We start from the raw sequence: 22,668 nt of genomic DNA on the forward strand, positions 1-22,668 counted from the left end.
ATAAACATTTCAATAGATATTGCGAGGCAAGGTAGAAAAGTTTGGATATGTGTTTTAAATGCTTGTTGAAATTTTTCTCAAATTTGTAAAAGTTTCTTTAAATATACAGCACTCAAATGACAGCAGAATTCTGAAAAGATTAAATGTAATTCATTAATATTTTATTATATTATAACAGTTTGCACTGGATTTCTCCTTCTACTATATAAAGCCAAAAATCTGGTCAAAATGAAGTGGGTTCGGCATAAGATTTTGGTGTAGAGTATCCAACCATGTTTGTTTTGGCCGTTATCTCTGTTTTCTTCGGAGATGTCTACAATATAAGTCCTATTTTTGCAAAATATTGTTGTTTGCACTAAATATAAGTCCATACCATTGAAAACAAAGGTATGATAAGTGACAACTAAAACGTGAACGTTCATAAATCTACATCATGTTTTTCACGTCCAACTATAGTAATTATCTGTGACTAAGATAATAATAAAAACAAAGAAAGGACCTTTGATTAGGCTGTTGTCATTGCCTTTTCTTTTGCTAGTGACAGGACACGTTCTGGCTACAGAACTTTGGAGTCATTGATCTCCAAAGTTATTGTTGATCCTAAGACATTCTTTATAAGTAGTGTTCATCTCATAAACTTCCAACGAATTGTTACGCCCCGTTCATTTCCAGTACGTGCCAGGATTGAAATCACATTAAATGCACTCATTGACCTGACAATCTCAGTGTCCGTGCATGTGCGACGTTGGCCCAAAAATTGCAACCCTGAGATGAATACTAATAAACATATGCTTTTACTAGTGAACATTAAACCTTGCTTAGCGGTGACTCGTTAATAAACTATAAAAAAACAATTAAAGAAAGAAATAAAAGAAAATTACTTGTTGAAAAAATTTGAAAAAGGATCATTTATTGATTTCATTGCATTCTCTTTTCTAAATGGCAAGGGAGGCATTCTGGCTCTGAATCTTTAGAGCCCTTGATCCTCTAATTTATTACCGATATTAACATATTCTCTACACGCACTGTTTGCCTCACAAACTTCTAAAGAACTGCTCCCCCTCTCATCCACCCTCTCAAACCATGTGATGTCACTTCTGTTTCCAATATACGGAGGAGCGAGATGTAATTGAATGCACTCGCTGATCTGACAAACCCAGTCCCTGTGCATGGGTAAATATTGGCTCACAAATCCAAATCACAAGATGAATACTAATAAACTTACCCACCTGCTATTTTAACAGCTATGTCGTCGCTCATCAATAAAAGGAAAATCATTTTTTTTAAAAATAGTTAAAGGAAATTAAAAAATTACTGTTGATTTATATGAATTGCATTTGTGTTTGCAGTCAGGGTGTAAAGATTTCTTTTGTATGTAACTTTTTGTCTATCAAGGATGCATATCCTTCAGCCCAGCTATGAAAATGAGAATTAAAATTCACATTGCCATATATCTGTGTGTGTGGAGAGGGGAGATGATGATGATGATGATGATGATGATGATGATGATGATGATGATGATGATGTGTATATATTCTCGTGTCTGTGGTGTGTAGCAATTACAGAGAACTATTTTCTCTGGTGAATCAATGCCCCCACCCCCTACCTTCTGAGTTCTTCAGCCACAGGCTGACCTATCAGTTGACAGGGCACATTGATTCATCTGCTCCCTAAAAAGTCTTGAGGGAACGTCAGTCAGTCAGAACCGAACCTTCAGTCAAGCAACACCTGTTCTGTTCTGTTCTCCCTTGTCCACTGGACATCTTCCTCTAGCATCGACGGCCTCCACTGGAGACAACTGCTATTAGCTGGGGGCAACACAGTACTGACCGACGATGACCTCAAAAAAAAACTTTCTGTTCCTTCTTCCTTTTTCGCAGTCCGACCTGCCAGTTCCTGCTACCAATAAATATCCTAAGTTTTTACTGTTAAAAAGAAATTTGTTGTTCTTTTGTGCTGTGTTCTTTAAATATATTTTATTAGGAAGGCAAAACAATTATCTTTCTTAAAGGTGTCTATATGATTGTGACATGGCTGTGATCGTCTCTTTGTGTGTGCTATTCTTTCGTGTGTGTGTATGTGTGTGTGTGTGTGTGCATATAATGAAAGTTCTACCTTCTTCTTCTGTTCTCTTTGACTTCCATCTCATCTCGTTGACCTGGAAGCAAAATGCACGTTCCAAAAAAACACAACTTGTCAAAACAGTCTTTATTCACAGAGTTGTCACACTCTCTGGAAAGGTTTTCCGCACGCAACCCATTTCTGATTTCTTTGTTTTTTCTTTCTCTTCTTCATATTTCCTAGATGACCAGTCTTGTTCAAACCTCGCTAACTGCTGTGACAACCTGCCCCGACTAAACTCTGAACCGAAATCTCAACTCTGACTAACTCCCCCTGAACGTTTCTATTTATATCAGGGTATATGTGCGGGAGCTGTAATTCCCGTTAACTGCTCACACCCAAAATACACTCACTGACCTGTCTCGCAACACAGCTGCACACTCTGTCAATGGAAGTCCTGGTTCTGATCTATGTCATTGTAAACAAGTTGCGCTCAGCCCATTGCCGCGTTAACCGTGCTATTCATATCATGAACTCCATAACAACATTTTAAATTGTTTATTAACTAAATATTATATAATATTGTTTAATCTATTTGATGGTGATTTGTTTTTTTTTCTTCTTTTTATTTCTTTTCTTGAAATCGCACCAGACAAAACATGAAGCCACTTGATATAAGAAGCTAATAACACCACTTTAAGGTAAAAAATAAATGAATAAATAGCCAACGATAAGTTTTAGCTGGATAGATTCCAATCCAAAAAAATAGCAATTCTTCACTCTTTGTCAGAAATTCGCTTGTGGAATATGAGGACTAAAGAACAAAATAAGGGAAGCAAGAGTTATAAAACTGCTAAAAGTAAATCTCTTTTTAGTTTAATTGAGGGGGGGGCTATAATCAGTCCTTAAGGTACAGTAATTTATAATTGTTACGGATTTTAGATCTTAAGTGGATTGAGGAAAATAGAAAATTTTCGTGTTTTACATGGAGACTCTCTTTCAAACTGTCACCCAAAGAATCGTTAATAAAATTTGCAATCCTTACTGCAATCTAACTGTATTTGTGGTACAAATAAACTTCAGTTGATGCTTAAATTGTGCCACTAGTCTCAATCATGAATGCCTAACAGTCCTTGATTGATCGAGGAGATACTTTGGTGACCGTCTCATCAGTAGAAGGTGTTATCTTGAATGGGCTTCACACTCGTTGAATCTTAATTTCGCCAGATGTTTATGTATGAGGCTATCATAAAAAATAACGTCTATCAAAACAACTCCAAGACTGTTCCTTAACTGAAGAAGTCATCACAGACAAATTCATGGCAGTGCCAAGAGCAGAGTATGTTAGTCTACAGGGTGGTCAAAAAGTCAGGTAACATTTTAAAGAAAAACGATATTAGTAATACACGTATATTTAAGTACCATACATTGAAATATAAAATGAAACAAACATGAAATATGTTTATTTTGTTAATTGTCGTCCATTTCTCTCTATCAATTGCTGGAAGCGATTAACCACTGATTGTGTAACACGTGTAATCATGTCAGCTGATATCCGCGCAATCTCCTCTTCAATAAATAACTTTAAAGACGCTATTGTATCAGGCTTCTTGCCATAAACGCTATCCTTTACATAGCCCCAAAGCCAGAAATCAGGAGGGGTAAGATCCGAGGATCTGGCTGGCCATTCAACTGGGCCACTGCGACCAATCCATCGTTGTGGAAAAATTTCATCCAAGAAATAATATTAAACGAATAGAGATTATAATGGATCATATTGTTTTTTCTACCTTTAACATGTTACCTGACTTTTTGACTACCCTGTAGTTGACAATTTTGTGCGTTTATCATTGTAAGAGTTGGGGTAGGGGATTTTGTCTGTTGTGTGTATATCTCATTACGTGTATCTCTTTGTCTGTGTCTATGCATGTAATCGTGTTACATCTAGTGTCTATAATGGCCGTTTCATAATGTGTTATATGTGCATATAACCAAACGTTGACATACATTTTTCTGCCTCGTGGCTTCGTCGCTCGAAGGAACTGCTGTTACAGAGAGAGAGAGAGAGAGAGAGAGAGAGAGAGAGAGAGAGAGAGAGAGAGAGAGAGAGAGGTGAGTAAACATGGAGGTAGACACGTTTACCAGAACCGAAGGTCAGCTGACCAGATTACGTATGAGTGACGTGGTCAGGTTGGCTAGATCTGTGAGATTTGATTTGGGCTTTGAAGAAGACGGACGGTTTTCCGTTGTCTCCCCCTCTTAACTGGGGAGGGGGGAGACGAACGCTGACGTGTGTAGAAGAAGAACCCACACAGGCCGATTTCACTTCCACCTTCTGCAGGACCTATGGGGAAAGTGAAATAAAAACTATAAAACCCATTCATCGTCTTGGAGTGATAAATCTTCGTCAAACAGGTATCAAGTCTCCCTCCAGGATGAGAAATTTCCAGATGGTCCAACATCGAAGAAGCAGAGGTAGGTTCTGAAAATGCATGTCACACACACGATTCCCTTTATGATAATCAAACACACAACCATTTATATTAGAGACAATCATACGCACACGGAATCCTTTTGATGTTATACACCCAGACGTAAATGGTGCCCCTTTATGAAGAACCCTATGTAACACTGCATGATCAAGATAACAAGTCGGAGGCTTCCTTTAATTAATGATTGGTTTATTCTTCTATATCTTGGTCATTCCACATCTTTCTTTTGTTGGTCGACTTGTCTTTACATGTTTTTCCTCTATGCATCTTAGCGAAATCTCAATCGGGTTTGCTCCATCAAAAATCGGAAACCAAACTGTTTCCAGGCAAGCAAAAAAGATATCTTCCTCTCTTTTTTTCATGCTTTCTCTCTCTCTCTCTTTCTCTCTCTCTCTCTCTCTCTCTCTCTATCTATCTATCTATCTCTCTCTCTTTCTCTTTCTTTCTTTTCCACGTTTTCTTTGACACGAACCCAATTGACCTATTTCCGGTGCTATTGTCGACTCCAGCTACAGAGTTTGACATACGTCGGCAATTTAACCCTTCAACTTTTCTTGCACTAACCAACCTTCAAAGCAAAATCACAATTTTCAACATGCCGGCGTAACCCGGGATAGATTACAAAGACTGTTGGTCATTCATGATTGAAACCTGATGGACAAGTCAGACATTGGCTAATATTTACTTGTATCAAATATAGTTGCATTACAGAAAGTGTTGTAAATTTTATTAACGATTCTATCAGTGGAATTGGAGAAGTGGTATTTTATATATACAGAAATCTAGTTATCGAGTGAATATTCATTTTCATTTATTTCCTTGTAGTTGAAAAATTACAGCAGGGAGCGAACATCAAAGCAATCCTAATTCTCGAAGCTTTACATTACAGACTAACATTGTAGCTGTAATTGGTCTTAAATCTCTTTGTCAATTAGCTATCTTCTCTCATGTGGGATATCTCGGCAATCATATCTAGCAAGGTTAGTTTTACTGTGGGGGTAATTCAGTTCCGCCAAAAAGGGTACCTCTGGATGGCGTTGTAACCCAAGTATCAAAGTTAGCAGAGACAAAAGGTTTACTAAGAAAAAAGTACAAGGTGACCAAAGTAATTTAGTAATTGAGAGACCTTATTATGTCTCAATTTTTTATTAGTTACGATGATAGATTAGAATCTTAGGCAAAAAAAAAAAAAATAAATAAATCCCTTAGCTCTTCAAAAAGAGCAAGTAATTTATTTCTGGAAATCGCTTTACACAAGGCCTTAAACAAGGCAAGAATTTTGTGAAAAAAATTTATAAATTAGTCCGAGAACTGTCAAAATGACCCAATTTCATGCATTTAATCTAAGTTAGGACATTTATCGAAACATTTGGAACCTTTCGGGGAAAATCTGGGGAAGTTTGGGAAAATTTTAGTCCAATTCTGCAGATGTGCAAAAATTTCCCAGCTGAAAAAAATTTGCAAGTGATAAAGTTTGTGAAAATTAAAAATTTACGAAATTCAGAATGGCATATCTTAAGAAATATTATGTGTTAGAAGACAAGCAAGACCGTTTTTGACTACTACGAAGACAGAGCTTTTCAATTTTCAGACTCATTTGAGAAAGTTGAAAAAAATCCATATATCCGCTCGCTATCCCACTGTGCAAGGCATGAAGCCACTTGATATAAAGAGCTAACAAGAACGAAAGATGATTATAGCAAAGACAGAAGATGCCTATTTATCTTAGTCTTAAAATAAAAAAAACAAGGCTGCAGGTAGGAGGAAAACAATCAGCAGGATAAGAGTTCCACAGCCTTTCATTTATTGGAAAGAATTTACTGGAGTAGGAAGCCATATTCCAATAAATTAAAAAAAAAACAGTGACTTTGTAGAGACCACTAGATCAACGAGTAAAACGAGTTGAAACAAAGGAAGCAGGGAGACAATTCTAAAGAACACATGTCATAATAATATTTATAAAAATGAAACTAGCAACATCACGTCTGTGAGAAACAGAGGGTGCCGAGATGTAGAAAGGGTGGGGGGGAGAATCAAATTACGTATACGTTTCTGCACCCTATTAAGGACCTTCAAATGAGTCAGAGTTTTACCACCTCAGATATGACAACAGTACTCGATATGTGATATGATAGAAGATGTGGGATAGAGAATAACCTCAGGTGATCGAAAGTGTTTAACATTCATAGAAGGAAGGCACATAATAGTTAACAAAGCCCAACGCTCTATCCATGTTAAAAATAGTTTTCTAAATAGTAACATTAGTATTATTTAGAACTTCATTTGTGTTGTTAATACTTCGTTCTTACATCGTTTTTTTTTTCATTCTACCTACCAATCGTTGACTATTTTCAACTATTTATGAAAACTTTCCAGTAGTATGGTGTACACTAACGATGAACTGGTACAATTTGGCTTTGTTTAAATTCAAAATAAACCTTTTATTGTCTTTCAATTTGCAATGCATTACAAGGAAAACATTTGAGAAAAATATATGCGGAAATTATCTGATAGAGAAAACCAACTTTACGAAGAATCAGAAAGAGCAATGGATCTAATGTATGAATGGAAAGAAAGTTTTGACGAGAAAGAAAGACCAAGAAATTTCAGAGTTCATTTCTCCTCAAGAGCAGGTTATGCTGGTTGCTTTGTTTTACGGCATGTCAACCCGTTTCGAGTTATCTAACGCCAACTCCAGTTAATTTGGAAAAAAAACTTGGTCTACTTCAATATCTTTATTCATGGAGTTCGGTTTAGTTGTTTTATTGAGGAAAATTGTTGTTTTTGTTTTTTACTATGCAGAACGTGATTGAATTTTGCAAAGGGAAATGAAAAAAAAAAAAAACAAACAGATAAATCACTGGTTAGTGCAGTTTAGGTTAGGAGCCAGTATCTTCAAGCAGCCAGATCTCGTAACACCAGCCCTCAAGAGCAGGGCCAACCATGAGAATTTCAGAATGAAAAGGGACACACCTGCGATTGATAGATGGCATCTTGAGATTTAACAGATACTAGACATTAATCCTAAGCCAAAGGATAAAAAGGTAAAAAGGTAAAAACAGATACTAGACATTAATCCTAAGCCAAAGGATAAAAAGGTAAAAAGGTAAAAACAGATACTAGACATTAATCCTAAGCCAAAGGATAAAAAGGTAAAAAGGTAAAAACAGATACTAGACATTAATCCTAAGCCAAAGGATAAAAAGGTAAAAAGGTAAAAACAGATACTAGACATTAATCCTAAGCCAAAGGATAAAAAGGTAAAAAAGTAAAAAGGTAAAAACAGATACTATACATTAATCCTAAGCCAAAGGATAAAAAAGTAAGTTGTCTTTATTTAATCGACAGAATTAAAATTTATTACAATTAACAAATTAATAATAATTAAATAAAAACTGTTATGGAAGACATGTGTATGTCCTCGCATTTCCGACATTACAAGATTTAGCGGTGTGGCCCCCTTTTTTACCAAATGAATTACTCGTTCCTAGAAACTAGTTTCTTTCCTATTGAGGAAATATGTGGTCTCGTAGTGAGTTGAATGTTTTTTTTAATATTCAGCCTATGTAAGAAAGAATAGGTTATTTATTAATAAAACACATCTTCGGTTTCACAAAAGAAAATAGCGACGACCGGCAAATATTTATTTGTGTATACGATCTGAAAATAGACGCTTTCCATGCGTTTGATGCTCACGAGCGAACTCTATAGAGAAACGTGAAGCGTCTTTAGAAAGCTTGCGAGAATCGGCAACGTTATGATCGCGTGATGGTCTCTCGGTGATAATCACTGATGTTTCAAAATCATGGCGAAGCTCCACTAAGTTCCGGCGAAACAATCCACTCTGAACGTTTTATTTGTTGTACTTCCAGCCGAAGCTACCGGCGGCGTTTCATCAGAACTATTTATTCTTCCTTTCAACAATCTTTTCATCTTATAAATGGGCAATAAAACTGACAATCATTATAGTAATTTTCAATATAGATGTTTGTCTTTCATAAACACATTTCTCTCTCTCTCTCTCTCTCTCTCTCTCTCTCTCTCTCTTCTCTCACTAATATATACGCGTGTATATATAAGAAATACGTTTCTTATCGTTGAGCACTTTCTGTTGAATTAAAAAGTCGGTCAATTTAGCTCTTACGCGTAGATCATCGTATAACGATTTGATCACTGTCTGTCTGACGTAATGAACATTTAAATTAAAATGTTTAAAAATTCAACGCTATTTCACATGATTAATGGTAGCCGAATGGATACGGCCTCCGCTAATCGAGCTAGAGATGTCTCGTGTCGCGGGGTTCGAATCGTTCGACTGGTAGTAATCGTGACACCCTGCACTGAAGAATCCCGAAAGGATGAAACACTAGTGTCTGTAGGTATTTAATTATTATAGTAAAAAAAAATAATTATGACAGCCCCTTTAAGAAATACGTTTCTTATCGTTGAGCACTTTCTGTTGAATTAAAAAGTCGGTCAATTTAGCTCTTATGCGTAGATCATCGTATAACGATTTGATCACTGTCTGTCTGACATAATGAACATTTAAATTAAAATGTTTAAAAATTCAACGCTATTTCACATGATTAATGGTAGCCGAATGGATACGGCCTCCGCTAATCGAGCTAGAGATGTCTCGTGTCGCGGGGTTCGAATCGTTCGACTGGTAGTAATCGTGACACCCTGCACTGAAGAATCCCGAAAGGATGAAACACTAGTGTCTGTAGGTATTTAATTATTATAGTAAAAAAAATAATTATATATGTATATATATATATATATATCTATATATATAAAAATGTAAAGTTGGTTCGTTCTAAAGAAATAAAACCATGTTTATACGTTACCAATTTATTTGAAATTTTCAGACAACCAATTTTTAGAGTCGAGGTATGTTTTTATGTTATTAAAATAAATTTACCTAATTAAAATTAAAATATTAAATAAAATAAATATATTTATTTATCGGTTCTGCGAATCTGTTCTGTTGATAAAACTGAACTTCCGGTTCGATTCATTTCACAGCCACGATTTGACGAAAGGTTTAATTTTCTGTTAACTCGATAAGTAAAAAAACAAAAACAAAAAAAAAACATATTTCATTTGTTTATCTTCCAAATTTTTTAATTTACACATCTTTTCTTTATTATATAAGGCCCCAAAAAAAAAGTTTGTTGCTTGCTTTTGAGGTTTTTTTTTCTCTATATAAGATTACTCATGCAGAGAGTGATCCGTGCTGAAATAATGTTATTATTTAAAAAGTCATTCTTAACATGGGGAGGTAAGGATGTTTTGTACCTATTCTGTACTTTAACCTTACAATTGAATAAATAAAAAAAAAAAATCGTAAAACGTTATTTAAACGTGGAAATATGATTTAAAAAATAGCGCGGCTCTCTGCATTAGCACCATTTTTATTTATTGTTGTTGTTTCACGAATTTTCGGCCAACTATTCCTCTGGCCTTCATGAAAAGAAGTCCTTTTATAAATGTTCAGTAACTTTTTCCTTTTATTATTCTTAAAGAGTAAAACTTTTCTTATTCATGAAAGGAGTTAAGCCTACGTAAATAAATAAATGTTTGTACACGTGACAAATTATCAATAAATGGTTTAGTTACTTTTTTTAAAAAATGTTTGTAAAAGTGCGAAAGGCGACGTTACGTTGTACAAACATTACTCCCATGCTTTATTTCTATACTTATAGGTTTTTGGAATTTTTTTTCACTGGATTATTATTGATTGGATACTAATTAAACAGATTATTAAAAAAAAAAAATGTAAAAAAGAAATCATTATTTCGACATTTGAAAGTGGTGCTGTGCTCACTTTTTAGTTACAACGTTCTGATAAATCAGTCACCCATTTTGTAAGCAATAAAAACGCGGTATATCAAAACCATAGAAAGTAAAAATAATGAGTCTCTACCGCATTTGTAAGTCAGAAATATATTTGTTTCTCAAAGAAAAAAAATAGAGAGAACAGGACTTTTTTTAATTGTTTTCATGAAAATAAAGTTTCGAGATTTTTATTTTTTATTTTTTTACTTATCATAACAAAAAAAAACACACACAGTTTGTGTGTGTGTTTTTTTTTAATTGTTTTTGTGAAAGGTGAGTTTTTTTTCAAAACTTTTGTTTTGTTTCTTTTTAATTTTTTAAAAGTATTATAAATTTCACTAACATGCTGGAGAAATGTTTAATAATTTGGTATTTTTTTAGATTAGGTCCACCTCCACAATTTTCCTTTCAATGACGACATTTATAGGTTTCCGAGTATGCTGAACACGCAAATTGCATTGAAATTTTGCGGAAATAAATAGTTGTATTATGCATTGTATTCTTCGGCGGCCATCTTTTTACGTGCACACGCGCCATAAACAAATACACACACGTAAAAAAGATGGCCGCCAAAGATTACAATGCATAATACAACTTTTTATATCTTGATAACTACTTATTTCTGCAAAATTTCGATGCGATTTTCGTATTCAGCATAGTCGAAAACCATTTCAAGTCGTCATTTAAAAGAAAATTGAGGAGGTGGAGTGGACCTAATCTAAAAATTTACCAATAATTTTTAATCCCGTACGCCTCCCGATACATTGCTTCGTCAACATGCGACCATTTTATATCTCCCGAAGACACTTCCGTATTTAGAAAAAAAAAATAAATAAATAAATAAAAAGTGACCGATTTACCAGAACGTGGTAACTAAAAAGTGAGTATCCCTTTCAAATGTTGAAATGATTTTTTTTTTTTCAATTTTTTTTCATAATCTGGTTAGTGTTCAATCAATAATAATCCAGTGAAAAAATTTCCAAAAACCTATCAGTATAGAAACTCCACCACGTAAGTAAATAAATAAAAAATGTTACGTGCGCATGCGTAGCAGTATCAGAATTTTTGTAGGAATTTTTGACACCCCTAACACGAAACTGCGAATACAATATAAACATCCCGGAATTTCTCTGTTAAAAGTGGGTTATTTATTTTATTTATGGATTATACTTCCAAAATAAACTATTACAGTTGTTTTAAAAGTAATAGAAATATTTTTTTTTTAAAACATTAATGAATTTTCCGAACTCAATATTTTTCAATTTTTAAACTCAATATTTTTCAATTTTTAAATTTTAAAAATCTATCAAAATTTTTCTATTGATTCTATTTTTACGATATTTTCAGGGTCAATGTGAAATTTTATGTTCTTTCCAATAAATCGAATATAATATTTTAGACAAACGTTTTTTTTTTAAAATTCACGACCCCCCCCCATACCAATTTTTAAGTGTCTATTAAAAAGTAAATACTTAATTTAGTAACCCGAAAGTAAATATTTAATTTACTCACAAATTGAAGAGAAAAGGTCAATACATAATATATTCAAATTTAAAAAAAAAAAAAACATAGTGTTCTTTTAGAATTTTACCTGTAAAGTTTGAAGTTTAAAACCTTTTTTTTTTAAACCACGTTATTTGTTTTTTCTTTTTTTTTTTTAATGGAACCTTGGTCCTTGCTCCTTTAATTGACAAAAAAATTAGGGCTTGAATTACATTTTTCGAGGAGTTATAAGCTTGGAAAGACAGGGGGTCGAATAATTCACGCCTCCCATTTTGTAAATGTCTAATAATAATTAATTTAGAACCCGATAAGTACATAATTATTTACTCACAAATTGAAGAGAAAAGGTCAATACATAACATAATATATTCAAATTTAAAACAAAAAAAAACATAGTGTTCTTTTAGAATTTTACCTGTAAAGTCCGAAGTTTAAAACCTTTTTTAAAAAAACACGTTTTTTTAAAAAAAATTTTTTAATGAAATCTTGGTCCTTGCTCCTTTAATTGAAAAAAAAAATTAGGGCTTGAATTGCATTTTTCGAGGAGTTATAAGCTTGGAAAGATGGGGTGGAATTATTCGCTATTTTCACGAAATTTCTGACACTGCTACTAGGGGGTACTAAGGGAACGACCATTAAATAATTCTGCGGGTCGCCATGGAACTCAACGCCCAAGGAGTATCAAAATAGTTTTCATGATCTGAAGAAATTTTTTTTTCCGAAAAGTGGGTGATCACTTTTCCATCTAAATTTAACTTAAAATTAGCACCCACTTTCTGGCCACCTGAGGAAGGGGCATTTATTTTCGTGTTTATTGGCTTAAAGGTTTTTTTTACAAGGCAGTTTGGTACGCGAATGCATATTTAACAGTTTTCGTTTATGCTCACGCATAGCATAAACAAAGCCTACGTCTGTGAAATGGAAAATAGTCCCAGAGTTCAGGGGTTAATACCATGCAAAAGAAATCAAACAAAAAGACTTTTAAGCCAAGAAACACACAGAAAGAAAAAAAAATAGCATCCATTTTTTTTCTATCGAATTCATTTGCTGTTTTTATTGAAAACTATTTTCCCCCGGATTTTTTATATAATTTTCCAGTAAGGGCTGTGTGTCTCACGTTCGTAAATAACAAAAAATTTTTTGTAGATTTTGGTGTGTTAAAAACGAATCTGCAAACCGTTTCCGTCACAAAAAAATAGTTTTTATGATATGAAGAAATTACTTTTTCGAAAAAGTGGCGATCACTTTTCCATGTAAATTTAACTTAAAATGAGCACCCACTTTCTAGCCACCTGAGAGAGGGGGGATTTTTTCCCATGTTTATTCGCTAAACAGCTTTCGTTTATGCTTACGCATAGCGTAAACGAAGGCTACGGCTGTTAAATGGAAAATAGTCCCAGAGTTCAGGGGTTATTACCATGCAAAAGAAATCAAACAAAAAACTTTTTAGCCAAGAAACAGAAAAATGCCCCTCTCTCAGGTGGCCAGAAAGTGGGTGCTCATTCTAAGTTAAATTTACATTGAAAAGTGATCACCCACTTTTCGAAAAAGTAATTTCAGGAATGTCATGAAAACTTTTTTTTTGCTACGTAAACGGTTTGCCGATTCGTTTTTAGCACACCGAAATCTACAATAAAATATTTCGTTATATATGAACGTGAAACGGGCCTTAAAGTAAAATAATACCGGATTTTTTTGAGCAGATTTACCGTTTAGTTGTACAAATATCCTCACACCAGGTAATCACTAAAAGGGATTTTTAAAAGTCGTCACCTGTATCGAGCAAAAGTTTAAAACCACCGATTATATGCCAGCCTACATCATGGTAACATATATTGAGTGAGTTCCTAACAGTATTTTTAGTTTAAACTCATTTTCCCAAAATTTCCCCAAACTTAACATGTTCGATACAGTCTGCCGCCATTTGTATTTTTCAGATATACCGATAAACATTGAATGTTTTGGAACCGATTATACATTACATAAAAACACTAAAATCTTATCCAGTTAGGTAGAACACTTACTTTTCTTGCCTTTGATAACATTTATTTGTTATATATTTATTTTTGACAACTTCTTTGTATCTGTGTTTAGTAATATAAACCCTTTTCATTTAATGTAACGTTTAGTCGGCTCGAAAAACAGTGTTTATTGGTGTATTTGAAAGCTACAAATGGTGGTGGACACTGTTGATTACTTTAAGTTAGAGAAAGTGAGTTAAAACTAAAAAAAACTATACAAAATACTGTCAGAAACCTATCCATTATGCCAGCCTATGTCATGGTAACATATGTTCGGTAAGTTTCAGACACTGTTTTGTATAGTTTTTAGTTTTCAACTTACTTTCCCAAACTTAACGTATTCAACAGAATTCGCGACCATTTCTGTTTTTTGAGCCAATTAAACATTTTACATTACATAAAAACACTAAACAATTATCCAATTAGGTAGAAACGTAAATTACCTTACCTTTGCTTTCATTTATTTGTTTTTGGACGACTTTTTCGAATCTGTGTATAGTAACCCCCCTCCCCCCACCATCAACCAAATATTAATTACTAAATCACATTTTTTAAAACAAAAAAAAAGCATTTAGCGTTTCAACATTTTTGCTACGTTCGGCTTCATCCACTGATTGTTGGTCAAGTCCAAAACATGAATGATTGACAGAAACTCTCGAGGATCCAGATCAAATTCTGCAAGAGCACCATTTTTTTCAGTTTCGCCTTCTTTTTCACTTTTTGCAGTGGATTGCTGTACTAATATAAGAAACATGCATTTTCTCTTTTATTAAATTTTTCCATTACACCAAATTGAGCCACTGCAATGCGTGGCAGGGTACAGCTAGTATATATATATATATATATATATATTTATATATATATATATACAGGGTGACCCAAAAAAACGGAGCCCAACTCTAATTAGGCTCCGTTTCTTAGTGTTTTGTCCGAATGAAATGAACTTTATAAATAATGAGCAATCAACAATTCCCCCACTAACCAACAATCACGAGGTTCTTTGCTCAGCAACCGAGAAGGCTAACATGCTTGCCAGTCGGTTTGCCTCAAACTCCACAATGGACCCTCTAAACCACCCCCTACCTCAATTTCCTATGCGGACAGACGCCACGCTAGACGACCTGAAAATCACCCCTGCTCAGGTGCATGCTATCATAAAAAACCTTGACACTTCCAAAGCATGTGGACCCGACCTCATCCCAGCTGTGCTATTAAAAAAGTGCTCAGCCGAAGTAGCTCCAGTTCTCTCCAAACTCTATAACAAATGCCTTAATGAATCTTGCTTTCCGAGCTGTTGGAAAACTGCTTCTGTAGTACCAGTATTCAAGAATTCTGGCGAAAGAACTGACCCATTAAATTATCGCCCTATTAGCCTCCTCCCACTTTTTGCCAAAATATTTGAGACCTTAATTAACCATGCTCTAGTCCAGCACCTTACAGATGCTAAACTTCTGACCGACCGTCAATATGGATTTAGACAAGCCCGTTCCACGGCAGACATCCTCACTGTAATCTCTGAACGCATATACCATTCACTGGACAAAGCGTGAGAGGGAAGAGCGGTAGCTCTAGATATATCTAGGGCTTTTGACGGGGTATGGCATGAGGGTCTCCTCAGGAAGATTAGATCTTACGGTATCACTGGTAGAATACTTAACGTAATTAAATCCTTCTTAGATAAGAGAAAAATCCAGGTTGTCCTCGACGGTCATACATCTAAACAATATGATATAAATGCGGGAGTGCCCCAAGGATCTATCCTGGGACCTCTGCTGTTCCTGATATTCATAAATGACCTCCCCGACAAGATTGCCTCTGAGATGGGGATATATGCTGATGACACCACACTCTATAGCAGGCACGACAGGAAAACAAACGAACATATATCTAAAGTAATGGCAGAAACACTAGAGGATGACCTCCAATCAGTAGTGGAATGGGGACAAAAATGGATGGTAACGTTCAATGCCACCAAGACAAAACTGGTTTCATTCAATAATTACAAGAAACCTTCTCTACCACCTATAGCAATGGTCAACGACTCTTTATCTGAGAGTACGTCTCTCAAGCTCCTTGGCCTAACGTTCACTGGAAACATGAGTTGGAACAGTTACATCGAGGGCATTGCCAGGGCCGCTGCAAGGAAGGTGGGCTCTCTCTACCGTGCTAGAAAACTTTTAACACCCGAAAGTATCCTGTACCTCTATAAGGCCACTATTCGCCCATGTATGGAGTATTGCTGTCATATTTGGGCCGGTGCATCGGCTACTAGTCTCTCGCTCCTTGACAGGGTTCAAAAGAGAGTCGCAAATCTGATAGGCCCTAAACTGGCATCAAAACTTCAGCCTCTGTCCCATCGTCGAAACGTTGCATCCCTCTGCCTGTTCTACAAGTATTATAATGGTGAATGCTCTGAAGAACTGCAAGCACTTGTGCCCCCACGACGTGAACACCCTCGACAGACCTGACAAGCTGCAAAATCCCACCCCCACACTGTAGAGATCCCTAGATGTAAAAGATCCTTCTACTCCAGTAGTTTCTTCCCCAGAACTGCTAGACTTTGGAATTCCATTCCGGGTCACTGCTTCCCCAACTGTACTGACATGCATAAGTTCAAGTGCAACGTGAACCAACATCTCGCTGCCCTAATCCCTACATAGTACCCCAGTAGATGTTTCCCCTGATAGTAGCCCCCTACACCAAAGTGGCAATGTGCCTTGTTTGGGGTGAAAATGTAATAAAAAAAAATTAAAAAAAAAAAAACTTTGGTCATAACTAGTTTATTATATTCAAAACATCGCATCAAAACACAAGGGTCTTTGGCCTTTTTTTTTTCTCCGTTCTACAGCATATGTTCTAGATGGCCTCCATTTAGCTTTTGTTTTTGTTTTTTTTGGGGTCACTCTGTATATATATATATATATATATATAATGTAGTTTGCTTGAAGCATTATGTGGGATAGGTATGTAGTAGAGATTTAGAAGGCTATCACAATGCGAGAAATGAGATATAGTCGGTGTTGGCGAGAGAAGATGAAAACAAGTGGCGATTTACAAATCAATAGGTACATACATATATGTCTATATATACATATATTTATCCAGTTGTATTAAATACAAATATCTTACTTGTTATGTCTGTGACAATATCCATAATATATTTCGGGAAAAAATTCCCCTTTTCAAATTGTGGACGTGACAGATCGATTCAAAACATGCTAGATGATGGAGCGGAAATGAATTGAATGGCTGTGTGGAGCCACGCAGCAAATGTAAGGGGGGATTTATATGTATGGCGTGTTTTAGGTAATTAATTGTTCTTTTTTTTAATTTTTTTTGTATATATATATATATATATATATATATATATATATATTAGTTTATAACTTGTTGCTTTTGCCTAAGCTTTATTTTATTTTGTATATTCTATGTCTATTTCGTTGTCTTTATTTTTTTCTGCTGCTATGTATTATTCATTTATTTGTTTAATTTATTTATTTATTTAATTTATTTATTTAATTTATTTGGAAATCTGTTTTATTTATTTTATCAAAACTTTAAGTGGTTAACTACTTAAAGTTATCGATTTTTGATACTTATTGGAGTCATTCCTATTTAAAACATATATAAGAACATTCCCAAACACATAAAGTACATTTGTGCGAAATTTAAAAAAAAATTGGTCTAGCTGTTTCGGAGTCCATAAAACACACACACACACACACACACACACACACACAAGGTACCTTTTATATATAAGTAGCGATTATCTCTCATCCGTTACACCTCTGCATTGTATTGACTTTCATAGATTTTCTTCATATACACACTAAACAATGATTCAAATAAACTACATTGACCTCTTAAAGTAGCATAGTTTCAAAAAGGCGTTGGACAATTGAAGAAAAAATCAAATCTATTTGCAAGCTCGTTTAAAGTAAAGAGTCAATATCCAAACAAAAAAAAAATCGCATACAAGTAGGTCACAAGGTCACACAATTCAGGGCCAATTAAATAATCTTAAACCTGCATGCTAAGGATACCTAAACTATTCATTCAGTGACAAAAAAAGAGTGTGTCAAAATTATTGATAATGTTTCACGTTGCATCCATATATGTTTGCAACACACAGGTGTATATTTGAAGTATATTATTGAACGGCAATAAAGCAGGCTGTTGAACATACATAACTGAAGTTGATCATTTAGGCATATTATTCGTGGTATAAAGGATAAATTACTTGGTAAAATTCAGTTGTAAGTTACACTCTTCTGAAGGTTGAAGGTCCAATCCTTAGTGTGAGCAGCACTCAAAATACAATTGCAGTTTACTAAGGATTTGTACCCAGTCATGGCTGATTAAATGACAGTATGCTACCTGCGTGGATAAAATAAAGGGTTCTGTTCGAAATTCTGTGCAGATTCTTAAGTTCGACAGAAAGCTTCTTGAATTTGACAAGATACGCCTCAAGATAGTCGGAGGGTACTTTTATCGCAACACTGAAAATAACTCTCAAGATACGGACAGTTGCGTGAAAAATGTAAATAATATGATGTATCAAATATGGTTGGATTTTAGAAAGTGTTGTGAATTTTATTAACGATCTCAGAGATGATATTTGACTCTGGTGGGATGTCATACTATATCTTTCTGAAAACTGATCTCTTTAAATCCGTCTTTATTTTTTGTAAGACTGTGTCTCCATTCTGAAATATTTTTAATGCTAAGGTGCATGTTTCTTTCTGTATGCACATCAAATGGATTCTGCTGAGATAAAAGCCTGTCAAGCTAATGGAAAGCGCATTTAGATTGTTTCAAAGAACTTCAGATTTCAATATGTCTTCAAGAGCATGTAATTTGTCGTAGAGGGGAAAAAAATGGAAAATTTGTTCTTTTGCCAAAGACAACCTAATTTGGAAATAATCATGTACATTAGCTGAGTCATTTTTTCGAAAAGATTGCCAATTCTAATGGATCATTTAAAGACCATTTTATGCCTTCTTTAACTTTAATCAGAATATCTGTCAGTATGCCATTCATAGCATTGCTTTAGAGGAATTCATCTGTGTGTGATAACTATCTGTGTATTTAGTTTCTCTCGATACCGCTGGAATCGCAATATCACTTCTCTTTGGCAATTTGTATTGTTGTCAGCATTGCTCTATCACTAATGCTTTTATTAATAAGAAATTCTTTGGATCGAAACTATTTTGCATCATCGAATCGTTTATGAATCGGTAAAACTGCAGTTTGGTGGTCTGACTATAATGTAATGAAAATATGTATATACACAATAAATATTGTTTTATCTTGTTATTAAATATGAGTAAACGAGGAACCATTTAGCATTATGTTTGTAATCTTAAGAACGTGCTTGAAATGTATACATACGTTGGAAAATAAACAATGGGGTCGTCATACAGATGGAAATTAGGGAAGTAATGATGACTAGCAGAACCCGTGGAAATTCCACGGTAGTTGAAAATTAAAAAAGAAAAAACATTATAAATAAAATGAATAAAAAATAAAATAAAACAAATAATGACGAATTTAAAACAATATTTTAGTGAATTCTTTTTTAACCTTTTAAAGCCCAAAAAAAATTGATTTAAAAAAAATATTTAGATTTTTTTCAATGAAAATGCATCACAACACATTGTTTTGTTTTGTTTTTTTTATGAATCATTTTTTTTAATTAAATAATGTCAACCCACTTGCACAATTGTTTTATGTTTAAAAGAAACTATGATAAAAAAAATTAGTCTTCTTTCAGCATGACTTTTTTTTTAATTCTAAAATAAAATAGCTAATTTGAAATCGTAATCAGATACCCATGCCTTTTTTTTTTTTAATTTTTGGAGAGGAGTTGGTTTGAGTGATTTTTAACTGATAAATAGCGACAATAAAGGGGTGTAATTCGTTTCTCATTAATTAATGTTTGTGATGATGATGGTTTTTGTGACACTGGACATACGGACAAGTAAATTAATATTTAGATTACTTCAGGATATGCACATTTCAAGTATATCCTTTTTAAGATGACAAGAGTAGTATCAAATAGATTTTTACTCGAAATGGTTTCTCATTTGCTAAAATTTTACAAAAAACAAGAGGAAACATCGTTTATCGCCCATACACATTTTTTCATTGCATTATATTCAGGCGGCTAAGCAAAATACTTAATCTGTAAAAATCGTAAAATTTGATGTCCGTCGATAGATTACTTGATCAATTTACGTGATTTTTTTTCATATACCATCTTTGTTCCGTGACGAGTGCATACACCATAAAGATTTTTCTTTTAAGTTAAATATTCAAAGTTTAAACGCTGGAAGTGGGCACAGTTCACCTAAATATGGAAGGGAAGTCACTAAATATGAAACGAAATACGAAACCACATGGAAATAATTTATTTCCAAAAAGTTATTTTAGTTTTAACACTTGTTGTGCTATCATGAAGCAATAAAAAATAATAAATTTTCAATTTTTACATTTCTATAAATAGTTTTTGTTTTTTTAACACTTATGTTATCACAAAAAACTAATCTGATTTTTTTTTATTATTTACATTTCTATAAATGGTGTCTTTTTTAAATAATATATATATAATGTCCTTCATTAGTTTTATCACAGATTTTTGTCATAAATAATGTATGAAAGTTTTTAACACTCTTTGTGTTATCACAAAAACTTATTTAAAACATTTGTATAAAAATGTTTCTTAAAATGAATAAATGGAATTTTGTCATAAATAATGTATGAAAAGTTTTTTTTTATTAACACTTCTTGTGTTATCACAAAAAGACCCATCTTAATTTCGTTTCATTCTTAGTGACTTCCGTTCCATAAACTGGGCCCACTTCCGGCATCTTAACATTGAGTAGTCAATTTTTGGAGTAAACCGATTTTTCTGTATATATATATATATATATATATATATATATATATATATATATATATATATATATAGAGAGAGAGAGAGAGAGAGAGAGAGGGGGGGGGGAGAGAGAGAGATGACTACTTCATTTAATCACATAAATTAATATACGAAAGTATAAATTTATGCGTAAACATTACGTATTTACTTGAACAGTGCTCAATACGTAGGTAGAGCTAGGTAGTAAGTTATAAAATACATATATGGCAATTAAGCTACACAGAATATTCTGCGTTTCATCCACGCTAGGATTCATCAAGCATAAGCCTGATGAATCCTATATATATATATATATATATATATATATATATATATATATATATATATATATATATATATATATATATTATAAGGTAAAATTAAAAGCCAAGAACAATGCGAGATTTTTTTTTTTTATATAGAGTAAAATTAAATGCAAACAAAAGAAATAAAGTTCTTTTTTTTGTTGTTTGTTTTTTCTTTTTCACACAAATTTTAACTCTAAACAACAGTAATTTTTTTTTTCCTGTTGTATTCAATGGTGATATAAATCTCAATATATTTCAGACTTATTAGTCCATTTTCAAGAGAAGACAGCGGAAGAGTGTTTTGTTTGCATTTAATTTTACTCTATATAAAAAAAAAAAATCTCGCATTGTTCTTGGCTTTTAATTTTACCTTATAATTTTCTTCAACAATGCTTCAAGCAAACTACAACCTACTTATATATATATATATATATATATATATATATATTAGAGAGTTGGAAGAAGAGAGTGAATTCAATTCTATAAGAAGAGACTTATCGGGATAATATAAAGCTCAACAAGTTTTGCTCAATCCTTCTACATAGATACTATACATCTTACATACCGATGAAATAAGACCACCACCCATCCATCCCTACACCTCCCCTTGAGTCTTAAAACATTAAATACCTACATTATTTAAAACTATGATAGAAACTCTATACACCCTTTTACATTACATTTTATATGATACATCTCTCCTTTATCTTAGAATTTGATATAATCCCCCCAACATCATCCATAATTTTATTGATTTATTTCGTTCCTGATGAATCCCACGCTAGACCTCGCATCCCCATTATGTTACCTAGCATCTTCTCTACTCTTCTGATGAGAAGCATTAGGCTTCGAAATGCATTGGTATAAAGAGCCCCCTCTATCCCCCAACTAAATGTTTTTATAACCTTATTAAATAAATGAATCATTCTATATTCACCAATTGTTTTTGTGTTTTCATTTTCCACTCTTATTGTTTTGTGTGTATATATATATATATATATATATATATATATATATATATATATATATATATATATATATATATATATATATATTGTTCATATTATAAGCTCTATTTCCTTTTCGGTTTTATTGAGCTTTTACATCTGTTTGAGATTGCTTTACTTGTAAATATTAACTCTTTAATATTTATAATATATTTTAAGTTTACCATTTCGATTACCTTGATAAACTTATTGTAATTTATATATATATATATATATATATATATATATATATATATATATATATATATATGTATATATATATATATGTGTGTGTGTTTATCCAATAAGGATGATGCATCAATTAGGCGTGTACGATAAGTAAATACCATGGCATTTCGAAGCTTAATGCTTCACATCAGAAGATTAGAGAATATACTAGGTAACAGGGATAGTTACATTAGGAGCGAAATAATTGTGCAGTGAGAAGATAAAATATTGAAACTGTTTAAGGAGAGAATGGGAGAACGAAATAGCACAGTATAAAGAGTTTTACTCATCTTACACCACTAATTGATGTATCGT

Source organism: Euprymna scolopes, chromosome 3 (genome assembly GCF_053919585.1).
Source record: "Euprymna scolopes isolate OS-2025 chromosome 3, ASM5391958v1, whole genome shotgun sequence".
Lineage (NCBI taxonomy): Eukaryota > Metazoa > Mollusca > Cephalopoda > Sepiida > Sepiolidae > Euprymna > Euprymna scolopes.